Genomic DNA, 26,537 nt, shown 5'->3' with positions numbered 1-26,537 from the left:
TTGGGACCACCATGCGCCAAGTAATACGGCAATAAATGTCTTAGACACGGTGAGGTGGACAAATCTAGATATTGCCATGTACAGATGCCAGATAATAGTAATCCCAGTCTTTGATGAATGAACCCAGAAGGAAACACAGAATCATTGCGAAGAGTCCGTGAATCCTCACATGTGCTGAATACTCTCTGAAAGCTAAATAATTAGAATGAGACTTGCACACATTTGCTTCTCCCCCCACAAATGTAGATCTTACTTGGATTAATAAAGACGTTCATGCTTTTTTACAACTTCTAAAATTTGTAATACCTTTTATATCATGCTTTTTTTCAAACAAGGGATTCTAAAATCCAGTTGTCACAGATGAGAATCTGTGAAATTGTTGAATAGGAGGCAGGAAAAACAGTCTCCACACTCAACAGTATTTATTTACATTTTTTCCCTATTTTTTCATTAGCACACTATTCATCCCCAACTCTTTTGCCTCCATAGAACAGGTTAACACTCTATGCAGTAAAGGCACGTTTTTCTTGAGAGGGAGAATCATGTTTTGGAAAGCACCATTAAGCTGGAAATGAAGCCCTAAGGTGAAAAAGGAGTTCTCTTTACAATTCCAGGCCAACCATGATCCAACCGGGGTGATTTCACTCGAGTCCGAGGAGAGTAGGTGTATCTGTTTAGGACAATCTATAGATAGAAAAAAATGCATTAAACTTCCAAGAGATGCTCACGGAGCGCTCCTCACTTTGGGCTGCGTATTAGAGTCACCTGGAGAGTTGTTAAAACTCTGAAGGCTCAGGCTCCACACTAGGTCAATGAAATCAGAAGCCAGGGAGGGGGTCTGTGGTGAGAATCAGGGATCAGCCATTCTTACAGCTTGCAGGTGATTGCAGTGTTCTCCTTGGGGTTGGCCTCTCTGAGGACCTTACAGAGACCAGGGGAGCGTGTCACATTACACAGTGCCTGACAGGTCCCTCAAACAGAAAACAAGCTTAAAGATTTCACATCTGTAGCCTGTTACTCAATCATTTAGTCCCTCAAGAGACAGGATAACAGGATTCGTTGATTTGGCAGAGGAGTTGTTATGGCCTCCGAGGAAATATTAAGCACATTTCACTACGTTTCCATAATCACTTTGCCTAGGCTCGATTTCAAACACACTTTCATTCTTTTGCCTTAAATCAGATCTTGTGTACCAGAGTCTGATCTAAATCTGCTGCTACATGGAATACAGTTTTATTTTCAAGGCGTTTGCAACAAGCTTATTGAACTATTTCATGACCGTTGTGTGGAATTGCCTCAGTGCACGTATCTGGGAGTGTTGTTATTCCTACTATTTTCTGCAATTATTTCATTGGAGTTCAACCCAGTTGCCCAGAAAGTTTTCATATGGCAGAATCTTAGTATCAACAAATATTTAATGAGTGCTCACTGTATGCAAGTCACAGTGCCTTGCGCATATAATAAAAACTTGAACTAAGATAACACAGCTCTTCCTCTTAGGTAGGTCACACTGTAAAGGGGGTTACCAAAGAGTAAAAATATAAGCCAAATGAAATGGAATACATAGAAACAAGTTCTCATTAGTTTTTTTTTTTTCTTAGCTGAAGTATAGTTGGCACACAGTTACATTAGTTTCAGGCATACAACATATTGATTCCACAATTCTATACACTACTCAATGCTCACCACACAAGTGTAGCTACAATGGGTCACCATACAGTGTTACTACAGTATTATTGACTATATTCCCTATGCTGCCCTTTTCATCTCCATGATGTATTTATTTTATAACTAGAAGTTTGTACTTATTAAACATATTTTTCCCATTCCCCCGTACAATTACCAGTGTATTCTGTGTATTTATGAGTCTGTTTCTGTTTTTTTTTGTTGTTGTTCATTTGTTTTGTTTTTTATAGCCACATGTAAGTGAAATCATATGGTATTTGTCTTTCTTGGTCTGACTTATTTCACTTAGTATAATATCCTCTAGGTCCATCCATGATGTCACACATGACAAGATCTCATTCTTTTTTATGGCCAAGTAATATTCCATATGTATATACCTTATCTTTTTTATCCATTCACTTATTGATGAATATTTGGGTGGCTTCAATATCTTGGCTACTGTACATAATGCTGCAATAAACAGAAGGGTTTATTTGAATTTGTGTTTTCATTTATTTGGGGTAAATACCTAGTAGTGGAATTACTGGATCATATGGTATTTCTGTTTTTAATTTTTTAAGGAATATCAATACTGTTTTCCACAGTGGTTGTAACAATTTAAATTCCTATCAACAGTGCATGAGGGTCTCTTTTGCTCCAAATCCTTGCCAACACTTGTTTCTTGTATTTTTGATACTAGCCATTCTGACTCACGTGAGGCAGTAACTCATTGTGGTTTTGATTTGCATTTCCCTGATGATGAGTGATGTTGAACATCTTTTCATGTGTCTGTTGGCCATCTGGATGTCTTCTTTACAGAAATGTCTATTCAGGTCTTCTGCCCATTTTTTAATTGGATTTTTTTTTTTGGTATTGAGTTGTATAAGTTCTTTATATATTTTGGATATTAAACCCTTATTGGACATATCATTTGGAAATATCTTTTCCCATTCAGTATGTTGTCTTTTCATTTTATTAATGGTTTCCTTTGCTTAAATTAGTTTTATTAATGGTATAGTCCCAATACCATTATGAAGACATTCTGTGAGAAGAAAAAGGGTAACATTTACAGAAAGAAGGAAGACACAGGACACAGTCTTGGTGACAACTGATCTTAGTTGTATTTAAACCCTTTTTTTCTGATTAATGAGTAAACATAGAAAAAGTCAGAAATATAGAAATATGTAAAGAAAGTAAATAAAATATCACTAGTGGGGTGCCTGGGTGGTTCAGTCAGTTAAGTGTCCAACTCTTGGTTTCGGCTCAGGTCATGATCTCATGGTTTTGTGAGTTCAGGCCCCACATTGGGCTCCAAGCTGACAGTGAGGAGCCTGCTTGGGATTCTCTGTCTCTTCCTCTCTTTGCCCCTACCCCACTCATGTTGGCTCTGTGTGTCTCAAAAATAAGTAAATAAACTTAAAAAAGATATCACTAGTAATTCCACAATCTAGACAAAACAAATATATTTATACATGTATGAAGAGGTGTATATGTGTGTGAGTATGCATTATGTGTTATATATAATAATGAAAATAGATTATATTACACTTATATCCTATAGAGATGCCACACATTGATATATGTGCATATATGTACATATATGTTCATATGTGTAGTATATTTGAATGCACATTTGTTTGTGTATTATATATATGTATATATGTTCACTTAGTTTTATATATATATACATAAATATTAATGTATCATCCATACATATACACTACTGTAATATCTGAGAAGATGCCGAAATTCTTTTTTTTAAATTTTTTTAAATTTTTTTTTAAATTTATTTTTGAGACAGAGAGAGACAGAGCATGAGTAGGGGAGGGGCAGAAAGAGAGGGAGACACAGAATCTGAAGTAGGCTCCAAGCTCTGAGCTGTCAGCACAGAACCTGATGCGGGGCCCAACTCATGGACTGTGAGATCATGACCTGAGCCGAAGTCGGACACCCAACTGATAGAGCTGCCCAGGCGCCCCAGAAGATGCCAAAATTCCAAATAAATTGAGAAATAAGAAGATGAAGCTGAATATAATGCTTTTATTATTGATAGAGACTAAGTTGGAGAACATAGTTTTGTGTAAGAAACCAAAGGGTAAGCTAACTGAAGTCCAAATTTAAGCACTTACCCAACCACCAGCAATTCTGGCCTGGTGAGGCCAGACTCCACTAGGGGATGGTTTGGTCCTGGAGGAGCAGAGTAGAATTTACGCTCTTTGTAGGTGGGCTGGCTCTCAAAGAGGAGAAAAGTACAAGGCAAGTTTAGACTTTACAAATTTACATAGATATTTAATTATTATGTAATATATATGTAGTGACATTACATATGCTATTTTGTAACATATATGCAATTATAAACATATATAATGTGAAGATTCTACCTAGTACCAAGTGAATTCTCAAGAAATTAGCCATTATTATTTTAATTTTTGAAACAAATTATGTCCAGTCATGTTGTCCTATGAGATTAGATGGCCACACTATAATACTCCAATCACAAAATGCACAAAGAGCTTTTATTCATAAAATTCCAACAATCAGATTCCTTTGACTTTTGAAAATAAATTAAAGCCCAAAAGTTATCTTTCCTCATCTGTAGTTCTGCATAGTTCTGTCAGAGGAGTTCACCACATCTGGGTAGAGTTAGGGTTTTTTCAGCAACTTCAGCCTGGGAAGGGTGTGAATCTTTCAGGGCCTTAAAAATTCTTAATTCAATGTCAACACTCCTCATTTCACTCCAATAAGACTCTTCAAAATAGGACTCAAAAGTAACCCTGACCCCACACCTATCAATGATCTATGGTGAAAATCCTATTCCCTAAACCCAGAATGCAGTGTTGTCAAAGGCCATCCCACTGCCGTCTGAGGAAGAGGGCAGGTAAATGGTGACTTCCATCTCAGCTTCAGTTTGGCTCATTTGTCAGCCAGTTTACTTCTGGCTGTACAAACCATGCATTTAATGGGTAGGAGCCTCCCAGCAAATGACTAATTCTGTTACTATGAATTTACCCTATCTGAGGGGGTAGAGTCAATCCAGAAGCCTTCTGTCTCCTCAGGAGGGTGGTCTTTTTTTTTTTTTCTTTAAGTTTTTATGTATTTTTGAGACATTGAGAGGGCACGAGCGAGGGAGGGGCAGAGAGAGAGGGAGACATAGAATCTAAAGCAGGCTCCAGGCTCTGAGCTGTCAGCACAGAGCCCAACATGGGGCTTGAACTCACGAACCCTTGAGATCATGACCTGAGCTGAAGTCAGATGCTTAACCCACTGAGCCACCCAGGCACCTGCCCCGTCAAGGGGTGGTCTTGACAAGACCCTATCATCTTCGTTTGCAATGGCAGCAGCCCCTCCTGTCAAACCACGTGTTACTTGAGATCTTTCCTTCTTTCTTTCTTTCTTCTTTCCTTTTTCCCCAGTCTATTCAAAACCTCATAGCTTCTTGAGGATGAGCTCTATTGTTAGTGCTGACTCCTACTATTCTGTGAGGTATTTTGTGCCTGTGTAATAGCAGCACTCTTACTTTGCCTCTTGGGAAGAATTCAGCCTAAAAACACCCTGCCTTCTAGAAAAGGATTTCACCTTAAAGCTGTACTCGTTTCAGGTGAAAAAACACCATCAGAATTTCTTCTTTTTTTTTTTTTTAATTTTTTTAATGTTTATTTATTTTTGACAGAGAGAGAGAGTGTGTGTGGGTGTGTGTGTGAGCAGTGGAGGGAAAGAGAGAGAGGGAGACACAGACTATGAAGCAGCCTGCAGGCTCTGAGTGTCAGCACAGAGCCCAACATGGGACTCGAACTCACAAACCATGAGATCATGACCTGAGTAGAAGTCTAACGCTTAACCAACTGAACCAACCAGGTCCCCTCTTTTCTTTCTTTCTTTCTTTCTTTCTTTCTTTCTTTCTTTCTTTCTTATGTTCATTTAGTTTTGAGAGAAAGAGATAGAGAGTGCACGTGCACAAGTGGGGGAAGGACAGAGAGAGGGGTACAGAGGACCCTAGGCCAGGCTCCGTGCTGACAGCAGAGAGCCCAATGCTGGGCTTGAACTCGAGAACCACAAGCTCGTGACCTGATCTGAAGTCAGAGGCTTAAACAACTGAGGTACCCCACCATCAGAATTTCTGAACTGAAGCTGCTACTGAGGCTCTTGAAGCAGGACTCCCTGAGGTCCTAATGAGGACTGGTGCCTCAGCCACGTGGTCCTCTAAAGTCTAGACAACCTCCTTCTGTTCCATCCCATAAATTCCCTGGGAACTGAGATACCCACATACCCAGCTATAATAATTATCATTTTGAAACTTACCCAAACATTCTTATCTATTATTTTCATTTTCTGTGATTGAGCCTTTGGATCAGACACATAATTTAAGGTCAAGTGCTCCACAGTTTCAACCTGTGACCTGTATGCAGAATGGAGTGCCACTTACTGCCACCTAAGCAAAATACCTTAAGCCTTAGCCACATGATGTTTTAACAGTTTAAAGCTAGAAGCTTCCTAGTGTTCTGTAGCTCATGTGTAAATTTGCTGTCTTTCCACGTACATGCAGATTATAATCCAACTTTAGCCTAGCCAAGGATAAGAAGCCAAGCTGTGCCTGCATTATAATAAACTACAGCAGCCTGTAATCTGAGACCTTAGCACCTGCCAAGGGCACTGCTTTGCTGAAGCCTTAGCCTTGCACTACAAGTTCAAGGTCAAACTGCAACAATCTGCACTCTCAGTCCATCTGTGTTGGCTAAAGGCCCAAGCCTTTGGCTCCATTTCTTAGAGCGAGAGTCTTTGAGGGTCAGACCACAAGTTGCAGCCACCTGGCAAAGTAAAAAATACCTAGTGACTAATGCTTAAGGACTTTTAGCTAAGTGTCAGCAATTAAAAGCTAACTTTGCAAAGTAAAAACCTACTTGGCTTAGTATAAACTCTACAAACCACCAATGTCAAAACTCTGCCTAAACATGAAAGACTAAAGCCTCATCAGAAGTTCATTCCACATGATGTTTGCTTCACAAATTCTTCTTATTTCCTTCTTCAATGTGTGCATGTATATATATATCCAATTTAGTAAAATACATGTAATACATACACTCAGTAAATTTTAATAAATAAAACAAATGCCTGACATATTTTTATGTATCAGTATTGATTTTATTTATTTTACTAAATTCAGATCTTACTGTACAGAGAAATGTGTATTCTGTTTTTACACATCAAAAATATTTAAAAATATTTCCTAATATCATTGTTACAAGTTGAAAAACATTAAAATACTTTTTTAAATCACAGTATGCTATAAAGGACCACATAATATAGTAAAGTTTCATGAAAGGGTACATGTTCCTCTCCATAATCCAGTGTGGCTATCTAGAGGAAAGAGTTTTTAATTCTTTTAGCTTGTTAAAAATTCTTTTAATTGAAATATAATTGACATATAATATTATATTCGTTTCAGGTGTAGAGAATAATGACTCAATATTTGTATACAGATTGTTCCTGACTCACGATGGTTTGACTTAACATTTTTTGACTTTATGGTGGTATGAAAGCAATACGAATTCAGTAGAAACTGTACCTTCCATTTTGATCTTTTCCCAGGCTAGCAATATGCAGTAGGATACTCTTTCCTGATGGGGCAGCTCCCAATCATCCAGGAAATCACAAGTTAAACAATATATACATGTACAACCATTCTGTTTTTCACTTTCAGTACAGTATTCAGTAAGTTACATGAGATAGTCAACAGTTTATTATCAAATAGGCTTTGTGTTAGATGATTTTGCCCAACTGTAGACTAACCTAGATGTTTTGAGCATGTTTAAAGGAGGCTAAGTTGCAAGGCTGTGATGTTTGGTAGGTTAGATGTATTAAACGCATTTTCAATTTATGGTATTTTCAACTTTTATGGGTTAATCAGGATATAACCCCATCATAAGGGACGATTTGCATATTGTGAGATGATTATCACTGTAAGTCTAGTTTAAGTCTGTCACCATACATATTACAAATTTATTTTTCTTGTGATGAGAACTTTTAAGATTAGCAACTCTCAAATATGCAATACACTATTATTAACTATAGTCACAATGTTGTCCATCACGTTCTCTATTTTATAAGTGGAAGTTTGTGCCTTTTGATTCTTAGCTGATTCTTTTTGTTGTTCTTTTCATATTCCTAAATACTATCCTCTACTGGTATTTTTCAATTGTTTCAATTTTAGCAATTATTTTTTACTCCTTTGTCTCTTAATACACCAAACTTCTAGAATGGCTACATCACTATTTTGAATTGAATCAATAAGCTACATAAATACAGTTTATTTGAAAACCAAATAGTTTATTCATTTGCAGTTTTTTTTCATTTATCATGAGTTTCTAATTTCCTTTTCTTCCCACTATGTGCCTTTATCCTAACATTATATTTAAACTGTTTATTTTATCAGGAATTCTATGGACTATTTGTTTGTTTTACTGCCTTTCTCTGAAACACTTTGTCTCCCACCTGTCATCTGTATACATCATTTTTTTAGGACAGCTTTGAGGTGGTCATCCTGAGATACATTCTTGGGCAGAAACCCTCATTTCCCGGATCTTGTCTTTGTCTTTATTGGATTACTATTTTGTTTTGCTGGAACAAAGAGTGTGTGGAAAATAATATTTCTGAAAAGTTGTATGTCAGAAAATGTGCTTATTCCAAACATTTGACTGAAAGTTTGGCTAGAGAAAGAAGTTTGGTCCAAAATCTATTTCTGTCAGATTTCTGAAAGCTCTACTCCATGACTGCCTAGCACCAGTGTTATTGATAAAGTGTTTGGTGCCAATATGATCATTCCTCTGTAGATGACATATCTAGTTCTCTCTGGACATTATTAGGACTTTGTTTTTATTTATTTGTTTCTAAAATTACACAAAAACTTGCTAAGAATGGGACTTTTTCATGTATTTATTTGGCACTTTGAAGGTATTTTCAATCTGGAGACTTTGTTCTTCAACTCTGGACAATTCTCTTGAGTTGATTCTTTGATATCTTACCAGTTCCTCTTGTGTATGCCCTCTCATTATGAATTGCTATTCATCAGATCAGTATTTATTATTTGTTATTCAAGAAACAATTTCAAAAATGAGATACAAGTGCTTAGTTTGGATTCTCAGTCATCTTGGGTCTGGTAAAAATCTGCTAGCGGCTCCTTGAAGGGTGAATCTTCAGACCTTCTCAGAGGCAAGGTCACAGAACCAGCAGCTGAACTTCTCCCAGAGACACTATGGAGACCAACCCTTTGCTTTGTAGATGTAGACACCTGGATAATTAGGTAAGTATTCCACGGTCTTCTAGCCAGTTAGTGACAGAGCATGGATTAAACCAAACCATTTTCTAGCTAGGTTCCTTGTTTATTACATAATGTTTAATAGTCTGTCACATCCCAGTAGCTGGAAGAACAAATTCACACACCTTAACTTCAAACATGATGCACATGGTTTCCAAAGGAAATTCTGGGGATTGTTACAAAAGCAAACAAACAAAAAGTGGAGAAGGGCTACTAAGATGGCAGAAACTGGAGACATCCTTCAGAGGAGTGGATTTTTGCCTCCCCTCCTGCCATCAATCACTGCTGACAACTCTCTTTGTAACTGCTTATGAAGCCAATTTAAATATACACTGGTTATCATATCTATTTAATATTTAAATATAACATTGTTTCTTGGGATATGATTGTGGAAGAATTGCTTAAAGTATATAAAGTTTTAAAGGCATATACACAATTTTTTGTAGTAGAACAGGACCTCAGAATAGACATTAAGACTGAATCATCATGTTAAAGAAAACTCAAGATGGAACCCACAGTTTGAGTATACCCCTAATCCAAACATCCATAGTCACATAAACGAAACTGATTTCCCTAAAATACCGACTCTACATTTCAAACAAAACTTAAGCTTTCTTCCTGTCAGCACCACTGTGTAGCTTCCTAGCTGATCAGCTACAAACAAGTAGCTTGAGGCAGTGCCCCTCCCTTAAAAGGAATGTAAGTGTGTGGTAATCAGTTGCTGTAGAAAGTAATGCACTTCCCCATTCAGGCTTTATAAACCCAGCTATAACTGCTAGGAGCCAAGCACTTGTAGTTTTAGAGTCTTCCTGTTTGCAAATAGTGTGTTTCTTTCTCAATAACATATTCATATCAAATAAAACTTTCTGTACTTAGGACAGTTTCTACCATACCTACTAGGTATGTTACTATGAACAAGTTAATTAAATTCTGAGTCTTCATTAGTAAAATGTGGAAGTGATGATAAGATTTATTGAAATATTCTAAACACTGGATGAAACCACATATAAATTAACTAGCACAGTGGCTGATACATGGAATGTGCTCATAAAAATTTGTTAAGTCAATAAATATTAGTTTATGTTGCTTGTCATGCGGACATCCCATAAGATTTCTCATGCATATAATTATTTGATAATCAGTCCACCAAATGTTAAAGGGTCTGGAGAACTTGGTTCACATTCAAAGTTGCTGATAAGTAGTAGTATCTCAGTTGACTTGCTCATAAGCAAGTAAGAAAAAACCTGAAAATTATAGTATAAACTGAGAGAATAGTTTAGGTTATATGCCATTTTTGATATTGTAAGTTGAAAACATTTTGCACTAGGCTACAGTGGTGTCTTTACTGCATAAAAATGACTTTTTCTCAAATTGTATATTTACAAGATTATGGAAAGTATGCATACTCAAAACATACTGTAATACTTGATCACCCGTGATAAAGGTAAATGTTTAAGTGTATGATTTTGGTGCTGCTCAATATATTCATTCATTCAAATGATTATTCATTCAACTCATTTGTTCATTTGTTTATTATTATATTTATTGAGTTCCAAATCAGTAATGCTGAGGCTATGAAGAAAAAGTCACTGCCCCAAAACTCGCTGTCTCATCTCCATGACCTAATTCATTTGGAAAAATAAAAAAGAGTACAGAAGATTAGAACAGAAGTAGGTTAATGTTCCTTGCTGCTGCTGTGTACCCAAATTAGTTCCTCCTCTTCTAAGAACAAAAGTCAAGGGTAGAAACCTGCACTATCCAATAGAAATAAAATACAGACCACATGTGTAATTTCAAGTTTTCTGGCCACATTTTAGAAAAAGTAAAGAGAGATAGGTGCAATTTATTTCAACAATGTATTTTAACTTCAGAATTTCAAAACATAACTATTTTAGCATGTAATTGATATTAAGATTATTAATGAGAAAAAAGATAATGAGATAGTTTAAATATTATAGACTGGGTTTAGGATGTGGATGTAGCTCTTTGGAGGTCACAGTTCAATCCCCTACACTCCCCTAGAGCCTCTAGAAGGAATGTAGATGTGCCAACACCTTGTTAAAATCCAGTGATCAATCACCTGGTGATACCCATTTTGGACTTCTGACTTCCAATATTGTAAGTTAACAAATTTGTATTATGTTAAGTCCGTTTGTGGTTATTTGCAACAAAAGGAAGCATTAGCGTTCACCTTAAATTTTATTGCTTCCAGCCAGTGGTCTTTTATTGATATTGTTGAGTAAGAAGCACTTCAGTAATGATTGGTAGGAGATGTGAAGATATCCTCTGGACAACTGAAATTCTGGTTTGGAGCTTGAGAGCAAAGTGACAGTTATGAAACTGATTTTTTTTTTTTTATAGGTTTCACACCCAACACAGAGTCCAGCATAGGACCCGTGATCAAGACTTGAGCTGAGATCAAACAGTTGGATGCTTAACTGACTGAGCTACCCAGGTGCCTCTGAAACTGATTCAGGAATGATAATGATCCAGACACTTGCAGTAAGAATTGCAACAAGGTCTGGACCAGAAGGTCAGATGGTCAGTATATTTAGTCTTCTAATAAATTTCTATATCCAGCCATTCTCTTGCTAGGGCAGGAAATGGCCCCAGTTTGAGGTTTCCTGAAGAAGGTTCACTGATGAGTTTGCTTAACCAGGAGAATTACATCCGAAAGGAAGGAAGGCAAGAAGGAAGGATGGAAGGAAGAAAGGAAAGATGGATCTGTGAAAACTCAGGAGAACTCATCAAAACAGTAACTCAAAATATCAAGTAACTATATCTCATGACAAAATCCTGCTAAATAATGAAGAATAATGTGGAACTTGAATCATATGCTATCAAACTTTTAATCCTATAAGACAATATTAAAAGAAAGCATTTAAGTGGTACTTCCTAGAGAAGTAAGGTAGGTCTCATTTGTAATGTTAGTATCAGATGTGTTGCTTAAGTTACTTTTATTGAAAATAATATAACAAAAACTCCCAGTTGTGCACATTTGCTGGATGATTTCTGGGACTGTAAGTTTCCTAGTGTCAATCATTGCAGAAAGTACATTAAAGTCATAAAAATTTAAGAAATAACCAAAGGAATCTAGACCAATTAGTAAGAACCTAGAGCCCATTATTAAACAAAATCTCTACTGTTTTTCAGAGTGTGAGGAGTGTTAAGACACCAGGTAAGAAAGCACTTGGTATTCCTATTGCCACTTAGTTGTTGATAGTCATCAAACAAGACAGCAGAAACGACTTCATCAAATAGGATGAGCCAATGGGCCACTCTAAAGGTAGGTCAAATAAATAGAAAAAAAGATAATCAAGGAAATTTATTGTCAATACATCTCAATTAGCCTCATACACAGAGAAAGAAAGGGATAAAATTATGGACAGAATTGCCATTGATACATATTATACTTGGTTTTGGGGAATAAAATACCTTAAGGTAGAATAAAATTAATTTGTGGATCTGGAGAATACTACTTTTATCATGTAAAATATAAGCTAATGAACATTCATTTTCTGTAATAAATTTCCCCTAAAAGAAAAAAAATTGAATTGATTTTTATATTATGAAGTGATTAAAGATAAATGTTTGTATATTGATATTCTTTGGCTACTCCGTAAAATACATTTTTTAAAATGTTTATTTACTTTTGAGAGAGAGAGAGAGTGCCTGCGTGCATGAGCGGGGGAGGGGCAGAGAGACCCGGAGACATAGAATCCAAAGTCAGCTCCAGGCTCTGAGCTGTCAGAACAGAGCCCAAAGGAGAGCTGGAACTAATGAGCTGTGAGATCATGACCTGAGTCGATGTCAGACACTCAACCAGCTGAGCCACCCAGGTGCCCCATCCCCAAAAGACATTTTAAAAGCTTTATAATATAAAGATTAGAGTCTAATTCTTTCTTTTCAGACATTGATTATCAAAGATATATAAGCTTGACTATTTATCACTGACATTGTTTTACAACATAAATGCATTTTAATAATATTCACAGAAGAGTGTAAAATGAAGAGAATATTAGTCCAATTCATTCTAATGGAAAGAAACCATTGGATACAGGTTTACAGAAAAATGTTGTAAACACATAATTTTGTTTATTTTTTTTTACAAACATCAATGTTTTTAAGATGTGATGTTGGGACATATCTTCAAACTTGGCAGAGTACAGATTCTTTTGGTAAGATTAACACAAAGATACTCTATTTCTGCCATAACTTAGCCTTTTATTGCAAAGATAAATGTACTCAATTTATTTGCTCAATTGTTAGCATGGTCACAAAGAAGCTAGGAATGGAAAATTCCATCTCTCATTTATTAGAGCAAAAGAAAAAGCTGTGTACTATTCACTTTTCTCTTCATATCAGGAAAAAATACATTTTTCTCTCTTTTCTTCCAATATTCTTCCAATATGTTTGTCCACTTCTAAAACTAGAAATTTATTCCAAGTCTTGATGTTTCCCTATTCAAATTATTTGTGCCAGCACATAGTTTCTTCATTTCTTCTATAAACATCAGTTCTTTCATCAGATGATTGAGTGAAGTGGATGTAATTATGGCTCTTGACAGAGGTTTAAGTGGAGTTATGTAACTTGTCTGATATGATAATAAGTTTATCTCCATCACAATTGCTGCTGCCAAAGTCTTGGGCATATTCCCTCTAAAAAAAATTACATAGGAGTTCCCTGTCACCTACCACAGCAGAGGTAGACAGAGTATGGGGATATTAGGATTTTTCCTTTAGTTAACGTACTTGATTCATTCATTGAGCTATGATTATTAAAAAACAAACAAAAAAGGAACCTCCAAACTTCAGTGTCTCCTTTGGAGAGATAGTGGCATTATAGTCAGGTATATACCCTCAGCTTAGAATCAACAAAGTTGAGGTACAAATTTTATACCATTTCTGTTGAAGTCAATGATTTTGACTTTCAAATAAATTGTGACAATATCAATGTTTAAGACATTTTCAAAGTTATCATTATTTCATTCATTTCTTTCCTTTTCTTTTTTCTTTTTTTGACTTTTCATAGCCTACTGCCTTCTCAAGTCTTTTGATTTAAATGATCACTAACTCATGTGGAAAAATTAAAATGTTCCCCAAAGTAAGACAGTTTATTAGGTAAAGCATCCAATTTTGTTTTTGAAATTCCACAAAAATGGGAAATTTAATTACAACTTAACATTTGTCTATGGCGGCCTTAAAGGAAGAGAGTGTTTTCCGCCAAAGACAACTATAGCTTTCTAGTCTCTACATGAATTTAGTCTCTTACTCTAAATTTGTCTGTATGATTTAATATTTTGCCTTTTTAGCAATATGTTGGAGCATATAGCAGAAGAGATGATTTTTGTTAAAATACTGTCATGAAGATGATTAAGCATAATTTGGGGAAGAAAGAAACTATGCTGTTGAAAAGCTGAGGTTGCTTTTGTATGATTACATAGTCTTAGCAGTTTAAATTGGAAGGACATTTGTCAAAAAGTCAATATTCAGCATGCTTAAACATTTCTTATTAATTTTAGTTAAAAGGATTAACCACTTCAGTGGAAATAAAAACAACCTATGCTTGCATGAAACCAAGAAAAATGAGACTTGTTCTATATAGAAAGCCTTTTGAATGCTTTGGTGCCTTAAACCTTTTATATAATTGGAAATAATTAGGTCTGCATTAAAAAGTCATGGTCATAATAAAAATTTGGCTGGAAACTAATGAAATAAGCTGTGCATTGTGTAACTACTTAACATATTTTTTATTTGATTAGTTGACTAATCAAATGAATTATAGAGATAATATAATTGACTTTAAAATTTTACATTAACATATGCCCTGCAGTCTTTCTTAAAAGTCCATTAGGGTATAAACTCTATCTATTGGAAGGAAAGATATTAAGTAGGCAATTTACCCTCTGTAATAGATGTTGTCTGACTGAAAAACAAAACCAAAATCTGTGGCCTAGAACTGAATGCGCAATCCACAAGTGCAGAAAGATTACCAGGTGGGAGGCAATTCCAACTATAAAGATGGCTATTATTATAACCAAGTCACAAGCATGTATTTTAGTAAACAAATGATCTCATACACTAAACAGCAGTCCCATTTAAGGTCCTGAAGATGAGGGCAAAGTTCTCAGTAGCATGAGCTCTAGGGCAATGTAATAAAAACAATAAATGAATTAGAATGATACTTGTCATAATACTTGCATTGAATACACTGGACTGCAGAAAAGATGAAGCATCTGAAAACACTGTGGAAAGATTAGCTGAATATAAATACATACAAAAGAATTTAGAGTCACTACAGGTCAAGTGTCAACATGTGCATAGAGAGTATGGTACTGTTTTAGTACCAAGCAAAATAACAGGCTAAATGTAGTGGGATGAAGCCTATAGGAAATTTACCTGGCTTGGTAAAGGAGTAATACAGAAGAAAATGAGCTAATAATGTAGGAGAAATTATAGGATTACATAATTGTCCTTTTGGAACCCCTAATGATATTCCTGATCCAGGTAAGATAAAACCTGGTGTTTTATCACCTAAAACAATTAGGTGAATGGTTGATGGGGAACATGAAAAACTGCAGATATGACATCATTCTGATTATCTCTGGCTTGCAAAGGGGAAAAATAAGTACAATTAAAAAAACCAATTCGTCAGTCCCTTAGCCAATGTTTAATCTTAGCAATACCAGTGGCTGGCCAACCAGAAAATAAGTTTTCTGATGTGATGCAATGTAGAATCCAACATTACTTATAATGTATATTTAATCCAAAAGCAGTTCTAATTTCTGGTTTGCAGGAATTAGAGGGAATTGAGGAAGAAACCAGACAATGAGAGAGCTTAGAAAACTCTCATTGTAAAACTTTGGGCAGGATATGGCAGAGATTTCACCTTTGTTTTTGGAAAATTTAGACCAGTGGGTCTTTGAAAATATCGACATTACAGAACCATTTAAGCTGAAGTAAAGACTTCATAACATACCTTAGTTCAGCTCCCTCATTTTACAGATAAGGAAAGTCAAATTCAAAGGCCACCTAAGCTAGTAAGAACCTGCCACCATTAGACCCCAGATCTGAAGCCTAGGGATCTTTGTATGACCTCATGTTATTCTCCAGGGTGTGGTGGCACCTCACCAAGTAGTATGTTCCCCATGGTGACAGGTGTTGTAGAGAAGGCTGGAGGATAATTTGGAAATGATGCTATGGAAAAAAATTAAACAGCAGCCTTGTGCCTGGACTAAGGCAGAGGTCTTCAAGGTCTTCTTTGACAGTGGTGTGGTTTCATGAGTAATTCACAGCCATTTGAGCAGACTTTAGCTGAATAATTTAGGAATCCCATCCCCATTTGTACTCTTGCCTTTAAGACTGTAATATTTGCACAGGGAGTAATTTTAAGACATGCCTGACCACCACGGACAAGTTCATAAAATAACAAACTTTGTTTTTGAGCTCCATAGGAATGGATAAAGAGAGGATAAAGAAAGCATTGCTGTTTATTTTTCATTATCTTCAGATAATATTCACATTAAAAAGTGCATTTCCATTCTGCTGTCAAATTCAATTATGTAATCACTTTATTTGTACTTCTTTTATGAAGAAAAATAAACATATTCAAAATATTTGCAGTCAATTTATAACACAGCAGCCACATACCCTACTTACATGAAAGATTTTTTTTTTGTAAACTGTAAATTGCCAAACAGATATTAGTGATTACTGCATTCACTTCTATAATGACCTTCATAACTGTCTCATACTAAAGTCGGCTGTGTTGATCTCGTTTCCAAATGCAGTTAAAACAAAAGCTCAAAGTCAAGGTATTTCTCAGCAGGCTGAGAATTAGTAGCAAAGATGTACCCTATGTAAGGATATGAAGATGGTTTTAACAAATTGGGTCCTGAGATTCCTCATGAGATTATTATAGCCTTTTAAAGCAAACTGTTGTTAGACACGGCCCTTTAAGCCCTGCTGGTAAATCAATAGCCTAACAATTTTATTCTATTTCACCACAGTGTATTGAAGCTCTGTCCTCAAGAAAGGACTCTTAGAGAGGTGGTTCTTATTCCCATAGAGTAGAGGAGTATGGTATTGATGTTTATTAAAAGGAGAAGGATGGTCTAAAAACTTTGAGTATAAGCTCTACATGTCACTTTCTGTACCCAGTAAAAAGGAACAAAAAAGGATAAATAAAACCACAAACCACAACCATAATGACAAGAACCCTTTCTTCTACATTAACCATAATCTCTCCTTTTTTTTGTTGTAACATATTACCGTTCTGAAAGGCAATATGCTAATAAACAATTAAAACATTTACCTAAAGAAGATAACTAGGGCAGGGGGAAGGAAAGCCAAGAACATGGATATTTCACTAAATAGTCAGACTAAAGAGATTTTCTGCCCTATTTCCCTTTACAAACCCAGGACGCTACTGTCCTACACTTAGAACAAAGAATAGCATTAGTCTATTAATCCTTTTGAATCATAGATCCTACTTTGCTACCTATTTAAAATGGAAATACTCACAATTTATTTTTGTTATCAAATTAGTCTGGTAATAAATATAATGATAATTCATATTTAATAAGTATCTCTATGTGCCAAGAACAAGTTGTTTGTTATTCCACTTAATCATCCTGCTACTCCATGACATAGACATTATTATCCTCATGTAACGGATGAGGAAACCAAGATTTTGCTTTGACGAGGTGTTTGAATCCACAAAACAAGGAAGTGGAAAATTGGGATTTGGTTTCAAATCTTACTTTAAAGTTTATGTTCTTTTCTGTATACAATGTTCTTATTTCCTTAAGAAACTAAAAGAATTGTGCAGAGCCTGCTTGGGATTCTCTCTCCTCCCTCTTCCTTTCTCTCTTTCTCAAAATAAATAAACTTAAAAAAAAAAAAGAAACCAGAAGAATGGGCTAGATTCTTACTCTATTTTAACTCTTAAAAAATGACAATATTATTTACTTTGAGTTTTACTTTGGCTGGGTCTTTTTACTTTACTTTAGCGTTATATAAATTCATACTTTAGACTATATTGGAACTATAACTAGGAAGAGCTTACTAAATAGGTTATATGGAATTTTAAATAAATAAAAAATATTTCCAAACTGTTGACTCTCATTTATATAAAAATGTTTTTCTATTATAGTAATGTTAGTTAAGTTTACAATGTAGATGTGGTTGGCTCTAATCAGTACTCAGGCCAAGGAAGGTTAGCTAGTATTTAATCGAAAGGACATATTTCAGATGTGGCCACTACAAGGTTCAGCCGTACTTATGAATATTCAGTATCACAGTTTTCTTAATTTGTGTAACAGAAGTTAGAGATTATGTTTCTTTGGTGAACTGAAATGATGTTGAAGATCTGCAGATGGGTGAAAATTTGCAGGTGGGTGAATGGGATGTAAGAACATAGACTGGCCCTTCATCCTTTTGCCTGTGGACTTAGTTACCTGGATCTCATTCCTTAACCAACTGAGCCACCCAGGTGCCCCTACCTGGATCTCATTCCTAAATGGTCCTGTGTTTAGCCATTGATCAGCCAAGTTTTGTGACTCAGATTAAAGTAGTTACCTACGATAGCATCACAGTTACCTTGAAGTAAACTTTTCATTTCAAGGTTTTGCCAGAATCGCTAAGGGACTGTGCAAGCATACAGAAGGGCTTGTGTCCTTGCTTCCTACCTTCTTGCTACTAAATATCTCTGTGACAGAATTCAGTCTGAGACTTGCTTTCATTTTAACAATGTGCAGGGCGGGGGTGGGGGGAAGGTATATCTTCTACCTACCTCTAACTATTAGAGGTCACTAATATTTATCAAAAGGAATCTAATAGTTGTAGGTGAATAACTTGTCTTGGATTAGTTCAAGATAAATATTCAATTCCATGCATTATATAAGCATCTATATCTCTACGCCTCTATCATTACCTTGAGGCAATTGGAATTCCCTCACCATTATCACCTTCTTACCAACAAACAGGAATGCTACAGATTGGGCAGAGTGCTCTTGAGTCTTTTCTAAACTGGGTTTTGGACACATTTGGACTTTGGCTGGGTCTTTGGAGAGACTGAAAGCTACCAGGATGCTTAATCTAGGACACATTTTGAAAGTAATATAAATGTTCCTTGTTTTTATTTTTAAGTTTCTAAATTCAAATGACTTCTGTCCCAAAGGCAGATATTTTTATAGTTGCACAATAGCCAGGAAAGAGGTTCATCAGTCCTTAGGTGTTAATGAGTTAAGCAGCTTTTAGGAATGAATCCTAATTCATGTGCAGAGAGAAGGTTTGTAAAATGTTTAAATGAAAACTATCTGTACTTTTTAGTTTCCCACTCATCTATACCATCTGAGAAGGACTACGTCCTTTCCACACTTGTTCATGACTTTACGACTTTGATGGTGTAAGAAAGTTTAGGAGTAGTGGAGTAGTCTGTAGAGTAGTTGGGAGTAAAACAGTTTCTAGACTCAGATTGGGGACAAATCTCATAGTTTCACTATCTCATCGAATCCTCACAATAAGTGTATAGGGTAGATAACATTTATTATCTATTATAGGGTTGATATAGAGTAGATATCTATTATCTATATTATTATACTAATGATATCTACCCTATACACTTATTGTGAGGATTCAATGAGATAGTCACCTAAGACAATACCTGGTACGTAGTTCGTAATCAATACATATTTACAATGGACAGATATTCAGGTTTCCTATACAAAGTTCTGGGCATAAAAGGAAGAACATGGGGAATACAGTCAATAGTATTGTAATATTATTTTATGGTGACAGATGGTAGCTGCCCTTGTGGTGAGCATCACCTAATGCATAGAGATGTATTGCTATGTTGTACACCTGAAACTAATGTAATATTGTGTGTCATCTATACTCATATAAAAAATTAATAATAAAAATATTCTTATTCAAATTCCTTTCAAATACAAGTATCCCCAAATTTTAGTTTCTTCTGAGTACAGCTGAAACATAGTGCCATCATTAACTCTTGCTGGAAGTGACGGTGAGGCAGGCATAGCACAGCAGGCACTGGGCATGGAGTGGGAAGTCATGGATTGAATTCTAGCCACATGACTGAAAATGGCATGTTTAATTTTTCTGAGCCTTCTTTCCTTACCTCCCAGTGTTCTGAATATTAAATGAGAGTAAGCATAACAAAGTGCCCATCACTGAGTCAGTCTATAAGCAATGCTGGCCAGCTAAAGTATTTATTTTTGTGGAGTAAGATGTGTGCTATGGATTTTTCCTTATCCCTATGTAGCTCATTGATCCGCATACACTTGGTGTCTACTTAATAATTAACTATTTCCAGACTTAAAGAGTAGAATGTGTTTCTACATTTATTTCAACTTTATCATTTCCACTTTATTTGTGTGACAAACAGCTGAGTATGTGAATTTATTTCATTGTTTTCTCACAGAAGTGTCTGAAATGCTCTCCTGTACCTTACAACTTCCTGGATGCTATCTTCTTTGTTAATGATGTCCAAACAAATGCAATGTTAAAAATACATTGCATGGAAACACAGTGCAAAATGAAGTTTACTAGGTGGAAGATCAAGAGGAATTAAGTGCCAAAGCTCTAGCCCACACGTCTGTAAAATTGATTTGACTTAATAAGTTTAATGCAAATAGAGTTGTATTGTTTGCGATGTGTGGATACACACACTCATACACATACAAACGTACACATCTTCAACTGTATGGGCACATCTTGCTTTTGTCCATTTAGAATTCTCATGAATAAATAAATATAAATATGCTGTTTTCATTTTTAAAGATCAGCTTTTTATCAGAAATTTAAAACCGAGCATATACTAGCATACGAACAGACAGACTTTGAGAAACACAGTAGGTTGGGGCTGCCGAAAGATAGCTCATGATTGCCATGTTCTTCTCAGTAAAAGAAGTACTATATTTCTCATCTCATCCTCTTGATTAAACCTGTTTGTTTTTTACCCTTCCTGTAAATCATTTCGTTGCAACCACCACTAGATTTAAAGCATGGAGCTGCTAGTAATCACACCAATTTTTCACTTCAAGGCTTTTCTAGGTGATTTGGTGTAAAATGTTTAATCTGTTCTCCTAGCTAATGCTGGAAATCTTCCAGGATTTAATTTCAGTATCCTCCAGGAAGCTTCCCTTTATCCCTTCTTCCTATTCAGCACGAGCAAAACATCTTTCCTCTGTACTTTTAAATCACTCCATATAATAATAAAATTGTAGCTTTCTTTCGGTCTTATCCATGACACTGTGAAAATCCTGTTTACTCTTGAATCCAACCCCCTACTACAGTGCTTACTCAGCACATAGGACATGCTCCATAGGTATTTGTTCAACTGAACTGAGTCTATTCATGGACCTGTTTATCTAAGTTAATTCCAAAGTGATCCCCAAGTTTCCACTCATCCAAGAAGAATGCTTCTTCATGTACAACTTCTTGAAAGAAGCATTGATATGTACTGTTACAAAAGCAAATTCTGATTGGTGTTGAAGTGGTGGGTTTCTAGCTTCTCACTCTGATCTCAGGGGGCAAGGGGGAGAGACTCCATTCAGCTCATGAAAGTTGTAATATTCAACTGGCATTGGGCTGAGTTCAAGGATGCAACTTCTTTATGCATGTGACCAGTTCCATTCTGTGTTTTTGGTTTTCTGCTTTGCAAAGTAAAAATAATGATCACTCCTTCTTAACTCGCAGAAGGCACTGGGATGCTTGCCCTGCCCAATCAGAAAATAAAATGATTTTTAAATTGATTACAGTTCATTACCTCTGAAAGGGTTTTTTTACTTACCTGAGAGTCCCAATTATCAATATGGTAAATCTACAAAATAAAAGTAGAAACAACAGATGATTTTAAGAATAGTGATTTCAAAACAATATGGAAGGGCAGTTGAGAGGAAAGAGAAGAATCATAACTAGCAAGGTGAAAATACAACTAGTTAATAGAAGTCAAATATGTAATAGGATTTTGTTCATTTAGGATAGCAGACATCTGAGGGACATTCCTGGTTATCTTTTACAGCTAGAATAAATTCGTATATTTTTATTCTTTTATTAGGAAGCTGAAAAATCAGAAAACAATTTTACTTCCTTAAATTAATATAGATCTCATCCATCAAAAAGAGCATGCAAAAAAGAACTCATGACACAACTAATAATATCTTATCCATAAATGATACCCAAGATCCAAGGGCTCCAGGTCTTTTAAAATATTATATCGTTTTGGGGCTCCTGGGTGGCTCAGTCAGTTGGGCATCCAACTCTTAATGTCAGCTCTGGTCATGATCTCATGGTTGTGGGATTGAGTCCTGCACTGGGCTCCGAGCTGGGTGTGGAGTCTGCTTTTTTTCTCTCTCCCTCTCTCTCTGCCCCTCCTCCACTCACATGTACATGTGCTCTCTCTCTCTCTCTCAAAATAATTAAACATTTAAAAAATATGATATTGTTTTGAGAAAACAAATCATTCCTTTCTGTGTGTTTTGGGTAGGCAACATTGACTTCACTTAAAAATAGAGAAAACTAAGCACAGGAAATAGTAACTTTCTAACATAGGAACACTAGTAAGCCAATAGGGGAATTAACATATATTCCACTTTTACTACTTTCCTGTCTGGAATTTATTTCTCCTATATGTTTGTTTCTGAATGACAGAACAAAGAACAGAGCAAAAGTGTATTCCATTTTTGATGGACCATCACCTTTTTCAGATAAAACATTACCTGCAGCATTTTAGGTGGGTGGCTATCCAACAAAAAAACAAAAAAGCCTTAAAGCCTAGGAAAAATATTCTAAAAACCCCCTATTGAAAATAGCTTTACAGAGAGTTGTAGAAAAGTAAGCAGTACTCAGAAGTAATGCTAAAAACAGGCCCAAATTGGAGTCAATTATGTTAAGCCCCATGTTGCCAAATCAAGACTTACGGTTTCAGCTCTGCCAGAAATGGAATTATAAGGCAGTTAATCAGGAATCGTGCAATAAGCATTACTTAGGTAATCTGCCTGACCCCTGCCATGTCCTAAAGTTAGTAACCTTGCAATAACCAACCCATGTTTTGGGCTAGTGTAACTTTCTTGTTCCAGGCCCTTCTGCCTATAAAAGTCTTTCATTTTGTGTAATCACTTGGAGCACGTTTCTGTCTGCTGGTTTGGATGCTGCCTGATGCATGAGTAATCGAAGAAAGCCAATATGATCCTCAAAATGTACTCAATTGATTTTGTTTTTTAACAGTTGTTTATTTATTGTCTTATTGTCTTTACCCCTCTAAAGAAGAAATATATTTTATCTCACACCTTAGCACTAATACAGCCTTCTCTGATCAAAAGTTCATTCCTAACTCATTAAACTCAGTTATTCAATGCCTATAATGTATTGAAATTTACATCAAAGTCCACCTCAAAGTTGAACCTTCCAAGTAGCTAAAATTGTATTGTGTAAGAAAGTAATTCCTCTTTGCTCATATCCCTGCTTCTGGACTTAATGGAGGTGGAATCACCATGGAGCAGCAGCAGGTGCCTTTTAGCTTCCTTGATGATTTACTCTAACGCCTTCAAATGTTTTCCTGTGCAGCATCTGTGAGCCAAATCAATTATGCATTCCAGGCAGGTTTCTTTTTTTCCCTTCTTGAAAATTCATTATGCATCTTAATGTATTAAAAAGGTTTTTTTTTTTCTCTCTCTCTAGTCTTTTATTGGTTTCTGGTTCCAAGGTATTAAGAGTCAGATAATGTGTTCACTGGCTTACATTTGTCTAAGTGCCTCCCCCCTCCCCCTTGTCCAGAACACTTTTAGCATTTGGTCTAAGCTGATCTAAAGATTTTAAACTGTTGTATATGCAGCATCTGTGAAATCTGAATTAATTTATACAGAAAAGCTTTTTAGCTTTTCCTCTAGTTGGAAAAGGTGAATGCTTACATTCTTCAAGTGGAGAAAAATCTATTCCAGAAAAGGGATTAGTGTAGAAACAATGCAAAAGGGGAAAAAACAAGTATGTGTTTGTTCATCTTAAACACATAGAGTTAAAAAGTAATTTTTACTATCATCCCTCAGATATAAAACAAAATCATTTAATATCCTTGTAGTTTTCTTCCTCAGACTAGTATTCTAAGAACTAATAATTTGAAGAAATGCCTTAAAAATATAAATTTTTCTCCTAAGTTTATTTGTACATGATGAATTTTGAAATCATATTGAAACTATCAGTTTTCTCTCAGGTATTTATATCTTGTCCCTTCCTCAAGCCACTCCCTAAAGCAGTAAATTTAGAAACCATATTTGCTAAAAAAGATATACTAAACAGAGAAATAATTCAAATAAAATTCTCGCACAGAATCTTCTTAGGTGTTCAGACAATGTTTTAAAAAAATGAGTGAGAAAGGTTGTGCTGGCACAATCACTTAATGTATCATTTTTCATCACATCACACAGCTTCAAACTAATAAATCCTATAAAAGTTATTTTTAGGGGATAGTTTAGGGAATTAATCTATAGTATCTCCTTTTTCTGTTCCTGTTCCGAGCAAATTAGAGGTAGACAAGGAGCAAGGCTGTCAGAGATGAAGATATAAGCAGTTCTTTTTTTTTTTTTTTTTTTTAATTTTTGGATACACTTAGACTCAGAAGACCTGTGAAAAGAATATGGAGAGTTCCTGTGTGACTTTCTTCTGGTCCATTCTAATATCAACAAAACACATAGACATTGGTTCAGTACTGTAAACTAAACCACAGACCTTATTCAGACCTCCCAGATTCTCCACTACTATTGTTTTCCTGTTCCAGGATCCAAGTTGCAGTCAGCTGTCATGTCTCCTTTGTCTCTCCAATCTGTCATAGTTTGTCAGGATTTCTTGTAACACATGACCTTGACAATTTTGAAAAGTACTAGTCAGGTATATTGTGATTGTCCCCCAATTTGGATCTGCCTTATGGTTTTCAAGTATTAGACGGAGTTTATGGATTTGGGGAATACCAGAGAGGTCATGCGCTCATCATATTGCAATATAACAGAGAACACATGATATCAACCCATTTTACTACTAATGGTCATTGGAGTCATTAACAATGCTGACTTCCTACTCTCATTCTTTCTATATTCATTAATTGAAATTTTCTGTAAGGGTAAGTTGTCTCTTTCATTTATTTGTTCATGTAATCATTTATTTTTATCACAAATTCTTATTTTATTCTTTGGTTAATAGTCCAACACTATCATCATTTATTGTGTGGTTCTGATTGCTCCAACTATGGTCACTGGGGGCTCTTTCAGGTTGGCTCTTGTGCCCTTTTGAAATGTTCCCTTTGTGTGTTGTTTTGATTTTGTTCTTTTGTTCATTTATTCTATCTCTGCCTTCTGTCACCTCAAGGTGATTCAGATTCATCTTGTATTTTCTCCACCCCCACCCTAGAATAAACCATTTAACCAAGTAATCTTGTTTCTTTACGTTGGAAAATAGAATCTAGAAATCAATATGCAAGTACTACGTGTGCTCATTCCTCCTGGCGGGTGACTGCTTTTGGGCACTCAGTGCACACAGCGAGGGGAGTACATGTAAGCATACCTTTCCGTGTAATATACCTAGCTGTGTGTGTATGTTACACATACACAAATGTATGTACTATAAACATAAGTTTATACTGATACCCGATTCAAATCTACCACAGTATTCATTCTATCCGTCCTTTTTCTTTACTGTGACTTCTTTCTCAGGGAGGAACTTGGCTCTCACAATCTACAAAATAACTGTTTATTTGTTCAATCATAGTATAGCTGTAGTTTCAAAATTACTAATTTGTACTTACATGAGAAACAGTTTATGAACTAGAGTACAGGTATCACTTGCTTTCAGAGAGTCCCCCTAATGCCACTTTGCTTTTAAATTAGCACTGTTTTCCTTAGCCAAAAGAAGAGGATTTTTGCTTTTACAAAAAAAAAAAAAAAAAAAAAAAAAAAAAGGCAAAAGCTGAAATAGCTTTCAGTGTTTGTTTTGCAGTGAGCTCTTGTAAAGGCAACACACATCCTAAGCAATGAGGGGGACCCAGCCAAGCTCCTTGCCTGGGAATTGCGCTCAGTAGTATCTCAGCATCCATCTGCCGTAGCTTTGAACTGTATGTGTGAACATTTGAGTTTTAGCTCAATTTATTTGGTGTGTCTGTTGGCAAGATGTGTCCTAAGGTACGTATGTATTATGCATTTTTATTGGATATGTACCCGGGATCGGTGGCATGCATAGTGTATTCGACACCAGGGCAGATCAGTTTTTAATACACCTTCACCTATACAACAAAATAAGTTTTAGTAATAATCAAGTAAAAATCAATAAAAATCATTGTCTTAATTTGCTCTTTAGCTTTAAAACTAGTAATTAATAATTTAAAGAAACAATACATTTCAGTTTTAAAGATAATTCTTAAATTCAGAAAAATATTACATATATGAACAAAAATTTACATTTTGAAAAAATAAATAGTATACCTCTCAGTTTGCATTACTTTAATGTTTTGAATTTTAAAGACAAGAACATTAGGTGGTTCTGTAGAGTGACAA

Source organism: Prionailurus viverrinus, chromosome B1 (genome assembly GCF_022837055.1).
Source record: "Prionailurus viverrinus isolate Anna chromosome B1, UM_Priviv_1.0, whole genome shotgun sequence".
NCBI classification, from domain to species: domain Eukaryota; kingdom Metazoa; phylum Chordata; class Mammalia; order Carnivora; family Felidae; genus Prionailurus; species Prionailurus viverrinus.
The sequence above is the reverse complement of the archived record's forward strand: the minus strand, read 5'-3'. Positions refer to the sequence as shown.